Genomic DNA, 11,807 nt, shown 5'->3' with positions numbered 1-11,807 from the left:
ATTGGGTTCCCTTGGATATTGGGTTCCCTTGGGTGCCACCATTCCTTGGACACCACAATTGCTTGGATTTTGTGTTTCCTTGGATGTCATGATCTCTTGGACACCACAATTGCTTGGATATTGGGTTCCACTGGGTGCCACCAGCCCTTTGACACCACAATCCCTTGGATTTTGTGTTCCCTTGGATACCTTGATCCCTTGGACACCACATTCCCTTGGATTTTGTGTTCCCTTGGATACCTTGATCCCTTGGACACCACATTCCCTTGGATTTTGTGTTTCCTTGGATGTCATGATCCCTTGGACAGCAGAATCCCTTGGATTTTGTGTTTCCTTGGATGTCATGATCCCTTGGGCACCACATTTCCTTGGATATCGTGTTTCCTTGGATACCATGCTTCTCACAGGGCAGAGGTTGGGCTTTAAACAGCCCCCAGGCTCTGGCTGCATAGCCCCAGCCCTTCCCAAGGGATTTTTCCTGATTTTTCCAGAGCATTCCCTGCAGGAGCCCTGGGTTTCTCCTGTCACAGCGGCCACCAGGATGAACCACCTGGGATCCCTTGATGTGGGCAGGGAATGGAAGGCAGGAAAAGTGGATTTGCTTTCCCAGCCTTTTTTCTCCTCCTGGGTGGAGATTTCCAGCCAGGATCAAGGTCAGATCCCTGGGATCTGAGCTCCAGCCTCACCCTGGTGATCCCAGTGTTTGAGCAGGCACAGGGGTGACCCAGAGCTGACTCTGCTCTCACCCCACCCTGCCCAGGAGCTCTCCTTGAATCCCTGTTTTCCTCCTTCTCCTGATGCTCTGGACACAACAAAAACCAAACCAAAACAAAAAAGAGCACACAGCTTCATTTTGCAATCTCCAGAGATGTCGGAGCAGAGGCAGCCACGGAATGAAGATCTCGCATTCCCAGGAAATAAATCAGATGTTGATTGGCAAGTGAAATCCTGCCCAGCCTGCCTGGAATCCCAGATGAGCCCACCTGCAGCACGGCTGGGGCCATTCCTGCTTTCCAAATGCATTTTTCAGTCCATTCCTCTGAGCCTGCAGGACCAATCCCACTTCCCAATTCTCCATTTGGACAGAAGCACTGAGCTCCCCTTGGCACCTTGGGCTCGAGTCTGGGATTTCTGGGCAGATCAGAAGGGCCCGGGGGCTACCAGAACCATTGGCAGCAGATAAGGGGCTGCTGTTACAGCAGCTTGGATTTCAATTTTTATATTTTCCCCTCTGATGGCTGTGGGCCATTTTCCTGTGATGTGGGAAACCATGTCATGAAGTTCCCAGACTTTTTATGGGGTCAGCCTTGTCACACAGCCCAAGCACCTCTGTGAGCTATCTTTGGAGGGAGGGAGAAGCAAAATATGCCCTGGGGATGTCGAGTGTGACAAAATCAAGCACTGGAGAGGGAATAAACCCTGAGCCCAAGGATCAGCAACCCCAAAGATCAGCAACCACAAAGAGCAGCAACCCCAAAGACCAGCAAGCCCAAGGAGGGCAGGAGCAGGAGGAGTATCTCCCATGGGATCATCCTCAGTTTCCCAGGAAAACTGAGCTCCCAGCCTGGAGAAATGAGAGCAGCAGCCCCAGCAGAGAAATGGGGAGTGCAAAGCACAAGGATTGATCAGCTCCAGTCACAGTCTGCACTGTCCTCTCCTCTAGGAAATAAAACAGCTTTAATGAGCTGGGGATTAATAATAATATCCAATCCAATATCCAATTAATATCCAATATTACAATCCTACTGCTGGATCCTGAGCAGTGAAAATCTCCATCCAGCCAAAACTGATCCCCTGAGCGCTGGGAATTGCCATATCCAGGCAAAGCTGGACCCCTGAGCCCTGGAATTCTCACATCCAGCCTTTACCTGTGCCCAATCCATGCAGTTGGGTCCCTCTCCCTCCCTCCCAGCCTGCTCTCTGCCCATCCTCATTCCTGCCCCCAGGGCAGTCCCCTAACCCTGGGAATTCACATCTCCTCCTTCCCTGGCCTGCCCTGATCACCTCGGGGTTCACGAATGCTCCAGGCACGGGCAGGGCCGTGGGAGCCATGGTTATCACAGGATCATGGAATCAGCTGGGCTGGGAAAGATCTTTGGGATCATCGAGTCCCACCTGAGACCCAACACCCCCTTGTCACCAGCCCAGGGCACCGAGTGCCACATCCAGGCTTTCCTCAAACACCTCCAGGCACGGGGACTCCACACCTCCCATCCCAGTGCCCAGTGCTCCCATGCCAATGCTCCCAGTGTTCCCATCCCAGTGCCCAGTGTTGCCACTCCAGTGCCCAGCATTCCCAGTGTTCCCATCTCGATGCCCAGTGCTCCAATTCCAATGTGCAGTGTTCCCATTCCAGTGCCCAGGGTTCCCAATGTTCTCATCCCAAAGCCCAGTATTCCTATTCCCAGGTTTCCCATGTTCCCATTCCATGTCCCAGTGTTCCCATCCCAATGCTCCCCAATCCAACGCTCAACATTCCCATTCCCATGCCCAATGGTCCCAATTTTCCCCTCCCAATGCCCAGTGTTCCCATTCCAGTGCCCAGTGTTCCCAGTTCCCAGTGTTCCCAGTGTTCCCAGTACTCCCATTCCAGTTCCCAGTGTTCCCATCCCAGTGTTCCCAATGTTCTCATCCCTGTGTTCCCAATGTTCCCAGTACTCCCATTCCAGTTCCCAGTGTTCCCAATGTTCTCATCCCTGTGTTCCCAATGTTCCCAGTACTTCCATTCCAGTTCCCAGTGTTCCCAGTGTTCCCATTCCAGTTCCCAGTATTCCCAGTATTCCCATCCCAGTTCCCAATGTCCCCACCCCAGCATTCCCAGTGTTCCCAGTGTTCCCATGCCAATCCAGCCCATTTTGGCTCATCCCGGGAGGATCCAGCACCGTTTCCCAGCTCCCCGGGCAGGGCTGAGGAGGCGGCTCAGGGCAGGGCATTCCCGTGGCCCGGGAGGGACGGGGAGCATCCCTGGATCCCGGGAGCGACCCCAGCCTCCCGCAGCCTCCTGGCGCCGTACACCCCGCCGAGCTGCCTATTTCCTTATTTATTTATTTATTTATTTATTTATTTATTTATTTATTTATTTATTTCGTTATTTATTTATTTCGTTATTTATTTATTTATCTGTCCGTTCCACTTTGTTCGCGGCGGGTTAAACGAACCAGAGCTCTGCGCTGCGGCGCCGATGAGGAGCGGCTAATTGCTGCTGTCATTAATTACCGTCGGTGTCACGGACGGGAGCCAGGCGAGGGCTTTGGGAGGACGCCAGCCGTGATTTGTATTCGCGTGGGGACATCTAGTGACGGCGGCGACAAGTGCGAGCATCCCGGGGATGGCAAGCCTGGATCGCAGCCGCTCCGGCCTCCTGCGTTCCAGCTCTGGAATTCCTGCTGCTCCCGTTCCCTGTCAGCCCAGGACACCCTCGGGCCGTGTCCCCAAATGGGTTTGGTCTCGGGTGTCTCACCTTGGGGCAGGGCACCCCCAAAGCTGTGCCACCCCCGCGGGATCCCTGCCAGGCTCCATCCAGCGGGATGGGATGGGGCAGGGATGAGCCTGGCACAGCTTTGGGCTCCTCTGGTGCCCAGGGGCAGCCACAGGGACAGGGGACAGCCCTGAGCCCCCACTGACCACACCGGGGGTGATCTGGGCAACAGGAGGGTCCCAGTGCTCCCAGTTAGACTCCTGCAGGTCCCAGTGCCCCTCAGCTCTGGATAAATCCCAACCCCATGGCAGAGGCAGCCTGGCCTCTGCTCCTGTGGCCTCCCTCAGGACTGAGCCTCGTCCTGTGCATGGCCCGGGCTGTGGTGTCACCTGGAGCCAGGTGTCATCTGGAGCTGGGGATCACCTGGAGCGGGGTGTCATCTGGAGCTGGATGTCCCCTACAGCCAAGTGTCCTCTGGAGGACTGTCACCTGTAACTGGGTGTTACCAGGAGATGGGGTCACCTGGAGCTGGGTGTCCCCTGTAACTGGGTGTCACCTGGACCCAGGTGTCACCAAGAGCTGAGTGTCACCTGGAGCTGGGTGTCCTGTGGGCACCTCTGACCCCGCAGCTGCTGATTGGGGGGCTGCCCCCGTCCCTGCTGTCACAAATGTCCCCTGCTCACACAGCCTCACCTGCAGAGGACAAACCCAGCTCTTGTTGCATTTTATGCTGCTCCAGGCCTGGAGCATTCCCCCCCTGGATCTGTCACTGTCCCTGTCACAGCCCAGCTCCCTGTGCTGGGCATCTGCTGTTGTCCCAGAATGGTTTGGGTGGGAAGGGACTTAAACCCCACCCAGTGCCACCCCTGCCATGGCAGGGACACCTGCCACTGTGCCAGGTGCTGCCAGCCCCAATGCCCAGCCTGGCCTTGGGCACTGCCAGGGCTCCAGGGGCAGCCACAGCTGCTCTGGGAATCTGTGCCAGGGTCCAGAGAAATAGGACAAAATGTGCCAGGGTGAAAATGTTCTTATCCCCAATAAGAAATGAGTTTATGGCTCTTTCCAGAGCAGTTTGGTGGATGGACAAACTGGAGGGTTTGGTGAAATGAACGTGCCCCCCATGACCCCACAGAGTGAGAGGTGGGACCAGAGCTGCCCTCCAAGCCCCAGTGCCCCCCTGGAGCAGCACCTGGGGCTGTGACAAACCCATGTCCCTGTCACTGTCCCTGCCCTCTGGGAGCTCTCACCTCACTCCCCCATTTCCAGCAGGAAAGGCTCTGTGGGCTGAGCATTTTCCATCTCTGCCCTAAGGGCTGCACTGAGCTCCAAAATCACTTCCACCTTTACCACTTTATCTCTCTGCCCCAATTTAAATCCACCTTAATTTTTTCCCTTCCACCTGCTGCAATCAAGATCTCCCCCATACAGGTCTGAAATGAATCCTTTATTTCCCTAAGCAGACCTTGCTATCAGTAATTAACTTTTTTCCAATTAGCTGCTGAGACAGTGGCTAATTTATGGGCATGTTGATAAAATCCCAAATCCAGGTGATTGCACTGGAGGTGCAGGAAAGGGCAGGGAGTGATTTTCCCACGGGAATGATTAATTTTGTGCTCTTCTGGAAGGTCCAACAACAGAATCCCCGAGACTCCAGGGAGCCCAGGGGGAACCTCTGAGATTCCCCAGAGCTCTGGGCCAGGAGCTCCCTGTGCCACCCGAGCCCTGCCAGGCTGTGCTGGGTGCCAAATCCCCTGTCCCCAGTTCATGAGGAGTGTGGAGTTCTCAGTTTCCAGCCCTGGCACCAGCTGGGTCTGGAAGGCAGAGCAGCTTTCATTCTGCTTTTCCCTCTCTCCAGAATGGGGACTGCTTCACCAGGATAAGGTCACACCAGGGGGACACAGGGAGGGAGGGGGACATCCCTGCTGTCACCTCAGGGACATTCCTGCTGTGATCCCGGGGACACCCTGGTGACCCCAGGGATACCCTGCCACCAAAGGGACATTCCTGCTGTCACCTCAGGGATGTTCCAGCTGTGACCCCAGGGCCATTCCTGCCAGCTCAGACCATGCCAAGAGCTGCTGCTGGGGTCATGTTTGTTGCAGACATCTTTTATGGAAAATCCTTTCCTTAGGATTTTTCCTCCTGAGAATCTGGGAGGCCTCAGGAACAAAATGTAAACATTGATTATCTGCTGCTGTGGAATGCAACAGGTGCATCTGTGATTGGCCTCATGTGGTTGTTTCTAATTAATGGCCAATCACAGTCAGCTGGCACTCTCTATCTGAGCCACAAACCTTTGTTATCATTCTTTCTTATTCTATTCTTAGCCAGCCTTCTGATGAAATCCTTTCTTCTGTTCTATTAGTATAGTTTTAATGTAATATATATCATAAAATAATACATCAGCCTTCTGAAGCATGGAGTCAGATCCTCTCTCTTCCCTCAACCTGAGACCCCTGTGAACATGGTCACACATGTTCAGGTCCCAGCAGGCAGGATGGAGAAGCAGAGGGGATGAGGATTCTCAGGAGCTGCCTCAGGACAGCCCTTGGTCTCCAGGGCAGGAATTCCTCCTTCCTGCCCATCCCTACAGCCCTTTGAGGACGCTCCCAGCATTTCCCTAAACATTCGGAATTCTTGGGGAATTCTTCCTCCAGCCAGGATGGGGGAAAGCAACCTGATCCTCCCAGGAAGCCCTGAGGGCAGGGAACTGCTCCTGTTTATTGGGATCCAGACTGATCTGTGCGGGATGGTGGGAGCAGCCAAACACCATAAACACTGCAAACCCCACAGAACAGCTTCTGCCCTGAGCAGTGACGAAAACATCAATAAATGCCAGAGACAGCTTGCAGTACAGAGCCACTTCCACTTTCAGGCCTGAGCTCTGATCCTTGGGAGGTTCCTCACTGCAGGAATTCCAGAGAGTGTTCTCAGCCCTGGTGAAGCTTCTCCCTGAGTCTAAGTGAGAAATAATAATTTGTGCATGGCTTGGGCTGGAAATGCAAGACGTGTCTGGGTGTGTGTTCTGTGCCCACCTGTCAGAGCTGGGGCAGTTCTCTGCTGTGCTTGGGGCAGTTTTCTTCATCTCTCCCACAGCCAATCCTCCCTCCAGGAGATCTCTGCTCTCCATGGCCACTGAGTGTCCCTGCAGGGCTGATCCAATTCCAGCATCCCATGGGCAGATGCTGCGCCCAGGGCAGGAGCCAAGCATTCCTGCCTGGATGCAATCTGAGCCTGGCACAGCACAGCAGCCTTTGCCCCCTGCATTGCCAGAGGAGCAGCTTTCTGCTGCCCTGCATGGCCAGAGGGAGCCCAGGCCCATCTGCAGCAGCCCTGGAGCTGCAGAGGAAAACTCCCCCCTTGTGCAGGATCCCTGCTGCAGCAGAGCCACAGCTGGCACTGCAGGAGGGCTGAGCCCCCATGGCATGGGGCTGTGCCACCAGCCTGAGCCACAGCGTGCCAGGGCCTGCTCTCACTCTGGCAGGGCTTTGTTTTGTATTACTGCATTTTTATATTTTTATTTTTTCCCTAATAAAGAACTGTTATTCCTATTCCCATATCTTTTCCTGAGAGCCCCTTAATTTCAAAATTGTAATAATTCAGAGGGAGGGGGTTTGCATTTTGCATTTCAAGGGAGGTTCCTGCCTTCCTCAGCAGACACCTGGCTGTTCAAACCAAGACAGCACAACATAAATCCAGCAGCACCTTCAGCTGCCTGATCACTGAATTACCTCACAGGAGTGAGGAGAGGAACTTCGCTGCTGTTCCCAAAGAACAGGAAACTCCTCCAGCCCCAGACAGATTCCAGGCCCTGGAGAAAAACCTGGATGCTCCAGCACTTCCTGATGCTCTGAATTCCTGGAGTTCACTTTCTCCAGCCAGGAAATGGGGAAACCAACCTGATCCTCCCCAGGAACCCCAGAGGACAGGGAACTGCTCCATTTATTGGGATCCCAGCCTGATTCCAGGGCCTGGAGGAAAACCACAACAGTGCTGGTGCTCCCTGCCTGTTCATTAGCAGCAATTACAGTGTGTGAGTGTTACAAATTGCTGCTGAAAGATGTCAGAGAGCTCCCAGCCCTGGGTTTAATTGAAAGTGCTCTTTAATTTGATTACTAATGGCCCTGTGTTATGATATCAGTGCCCTGCAGGAGGAAACGGCTTCTCCAGAGGGAAAAGGGCTTCCCTGTGCCTTGGGGAGCTTCAGGCTTCCTGTGGCTTCAGCACCAATGGGAGGCAAGGGAAAAGCAGCCAAGAACATTTTTCCCATGCCCAAAAACCAATAATTTATAAATTATTTTTTCCTGCAGACTGAAAGGAACTTGGGACTTTTGGTGGGACAACATTTTATAAATCATTTGGCCATGAGTTCTAAAGGAACTTGGGATTTTGGGGACAATATTTTATAAATAATTTGGCCTGAAAATCTAAAGGAACTTGGGATTTTGAGAACAACATTTTATGAATCATTTGGCCTGGAGATCTAAAGGAACTTAGGATTTTGGGGACAACATTTTATAACTCATTTTGCTTGAAAGTCTAAAGGAACTTGCACATGGTGGAAAAGTGAAAAGGAATGGGGCATGTGTAAGGTCATGAAATTATGGAATGATTTGGATTGGAAAGGGCCTTTAAAAGTCATCTGGTCAGTGAGCAGGGACATCCTCAAGGAGAGCAGTTTGCTTCCATTGCCAACCAAACTGGCCTGGAATATTTCCAGGAATGTGGCATCAGCCACATTTTCCTCTGGAAAACGTCCTTCAAAGACGAGGCAGCGAATGGAAGGGAAAGGAGCTCCCTGTGTGCAGCAGGATCATCTCACCCTCCTGCACCCAGACCTCTCCCAGCCCATCCCTGCAGGATTTGGGATGTTACAGATACACATTATAATATTGGCTTTTCACAAATATTAAAATGGATTTTATCTGTGTGGTGTTAAAGTAACTTTGCTATATGGTTTTTATTATTTCTGTTGTTATTAAGCTCAGTGCAATAGCTGCTATCAGTGTGCTGTGTTAAAATGCCTGCTGGGATGGGATAACACCCAATGCACACAGGATGAGCACACCTGGACACATCTGCCACCATCAGCACTCACCGGCTGAAGGCAGTGAGGGCCAGGGCCCAGAGCTGCAGGGGATGAGAATGGACTGAAACCACAGCCAAGGAATTCACATGCTCTAAAAAGGCAGATCTGAGGAGGAGCCAGGCTAAACAGCTCTTGGAAAATGGAAACTAGTTTGGGGAACAGTTTACTGTGCATAATTGTTTATGAATTTGTAACAGGCTGATGCACTAGAAATGGTAAATAAAGGGTTTCCAAAATAGCAGGGGGGCTCCTGGTTGAGTGCCAAGATGCACCCGGCCATAATCTTTTCTTTATTGTCTTTGCCTCCTATTGTCCTTTTTTAAACTTTCTTTTACTTACTTTAGTTTTAACTTTAAAACTTTTAAAACTTGTAAACGTTAAATTTTGTAAATTTTCACAGGATAGTGAAAGTTTTCTTCACAGGGCATCAGGTAATGTCTGGGGACATCAGGCTGTGTTTGGCTGTTCAGGATCCTTTGTTTCCCAGATCAGCCACACCCAGCTGAGGATTCTCCTCTGCCAGCTCCATCCCCCTGCCCTGGGCAATCCATTAATGACGCTAATTAGGACATCAGAACCCGGTGACTAATTGACTTCTGCGCTGACTTTTGTTGTTTTAAGGGGATGGGAGAAGGGAGGAAGAAGGATTGTTAATTAGTTTAGTTCTGCTTTATCTCAACCACAATATTCCTCACAGAAACTCTTCTGGGCCTGACAATGATCTTGGCCCTGGAGCACTGGGAGGAAAATTCGTTTTGTTTTTGTTCTTTATGGCTAGTTCTGAGGTCGGGCTCCTTGAAGGGGATTTTCCTGGGTGAGGGGTGATCCAGAGTTTAGCTGGGATTGGGGTTTTAATGAGTAATAACCAGGGAAATCTGGAGATTGCTCCCTGATTGATGGAGGGGATGGATGGGCAGAGAAAGTGGGGGAAATGCTGAACAAAACATGGATAGAATGGTCTTCTCCCCCCAAAAAACCACAGGGAAGAAGATCTGCTGTGTCTGCACTCCTGAAAGAAGGAACTGCAGGATTTAGAGAGGATCCAATCCCCCAGGTCCTGCCTGGAGGTGCCTTGAAGTAACAAAGCTCAGGATCAGCCCAAGAATTGGGATTGCAACCCCTGCCCCAGGAATGGCCCTGCCTGGCTCAGCCTCCCCAGAAAAGGCTGGAAATTGTTTTCTTTCCCCAAAAAATGAGTTTTATGGAAGTTGATGCGTTCAAAGTGGGCTGAGTGCTGGAGGCAAAGATCCAGCCAGGAATTTTTCCCATTTCCTGCAAAATCAGGGAAAGGGCTTCAGCTGCAGGATGGCAACAGAGAAAACCTCAAATGTGGGCATTTCCATGGTGCCATGGCAAGAACTAAAATCAAATCCATCTTCCAGATCCTGAGGACGTTAAATTTTTACTTTTAGGGCATTTAAAGAATAAATAAATAAGCACATAAGGAAATTACCCACAGGAGCTCATTTCCATGATGGACAAAGGGGTTATGGCTGGAAATAAAAGAAAATTAATCAATGATTAACCTCATCAGCTGGGGATTAATTCTGATCAGCTGATTGAAGAGAGAGGAAAATGGAAGAGGAGAAAAACAAAGTGAAGGATGGGAAAAAAGCTGAGAGCCAGAACATGCAGAGACAACTCCTACTGTCTGCAGGGGTTTTTCTGCTCCCATTTTAAATATATTTAAGAGGGAAAGTGATTCCACATGAGGAAAAGGATTCCTTGGATGGCAGCAGGGGTTCAGGAGTCACCTGCGAGAGCTTTCCCTGGCCTACCAGAGCAATTTGAATCTGAATTTGTTCTAATTTATGAAGAGAAATGGCTTATGGGCTCCCAAAGGTGCACTTGGAATAATCCCACAAATGATCACAACAGGATCTGCTCCTGTCGAGACACAAATGTGAAACATCTGCAATTTGTGTGGAAAAATAGACAAGAACTCATCCCAAGAAGTTCAGGGGCTGGAGGGGTCACCCTGGATCTGGGATATTCAGGATTTGCCTGCCAGGAGATTTGGCCATCAGGAGCTGCCTGCAGCCCTTGACTCAGGGCCCGACTCATCCCCGCATCTCCAGGAATGAAAGAAATGATTTTTATTGTAAAAGAGGCTCTGTTTGGAGAGAAGGGTCTGCCTTTCTCTCTGAACCCATTTCTTCCCTTTCACAGAGATAAGAGGATGTGACATGAGATGATTCCCTCCTGCTAATGAGCCTTTGGGGAGCTGCTGTTGTGAGGCAACCTCCTCAGCACTCACACAAAGGACGACACTGGCTCCCCAAATTTCCAGCAAACTTTTAATATTCCCCCAAAACCAAAACACATCTGCTCTGGTGACGCTTCTGAACGGGCCAAGACGCCCCGAAAAGCTTTTCTCACATAGTCTCAAGTATAAATATTTTGATACAAAAAATTAAACCCCGTAAAGAAACCCATAAGCCCCATCCACCTCCCCCAAGGCATCCGTGGGGATCCATGGCCAGGTACAGCTGCAGGGACAGCCTGAGGTGCCCCCAGCCCACATTGCCAGGGAATCCAGGAGCAGCAGAGTCTGCAGGGTCTGGGCTGAGCCTGGGAGGTGCTCCGAGGTGTTGGAGGTGCTCCAAGGTGTTGGAGGTGCTCCGAGGTCTGGGCTGAGCCTGGGAGGTGCTCCAAGGTGTTGGAGCTGCTCCAAGGTGTTGGAGGTGCTCCGAGGTGCTGGAGATGCTCCGAGGTCTGGGCTGAGCCTGGGAGGGTGCAGGGACCAAGGCTCTGATCCCAGGGCAGCTCCAGCAGCATTCCCGGGGTGGGGGATGGATTGGAGCTCCAGCTGAGGGTGTGGGGACACAGCAGGGCACATCTGGCTGGTGGCAGAACCACAGAGGGTCCCTGAGCCTCGTCAGGGTCACCCAAAACAGGGCACATCTCCTGTCAGATGTGCTCAGAGCCACAGACCTGGCTCAATGTCAAGGTCACCCAGAGCAGGGGATGTCTCCTAGCTGGTGTCACTCAGGGTCACATACCCAGCACAATGTCTGTCAGAGTCACCCAGAGCAGGGCACATCTGCCTGGTGTCACTTAGGGCCACAGAAGATTCCTGCATGTCACTCAGAGCAGAGGACATCTCCTGCCTGGTGTCAGTCAGGACCACAGACCTGGCACAATGTCAGGGTCACCCAGAGCAGGGCACATCTCCTGGCTGGTGGCACTCAGCGCCACAGACCTGGCACAATGTTAGGGTCACTCAGAGGAGGGCACATCTGCCTGGTGTCACTTAGGGCCACTGAAGGTCCCCTGCACGTCACCCAGAGTAGGGGACAT

This window comes from Ammospiza nelsoni, chromosome 25, assembly GCF_027579445.1.
Source record: "Ammospiza nelsoni isolate bAmmNel1 chromosome 25, bAmmNel1.pri, whole genome shotgun sequence".
Classification (NCBI taxonomy): domain Eukaryota; kingdom Metazoa; phylum Chordata; class Aves; order Passeriformes; family Passerellidae; genus Ammospiza; species Ammospiza nelsoni.
This window is presented reverse-complemented; position numbering follows the sequence as displayed.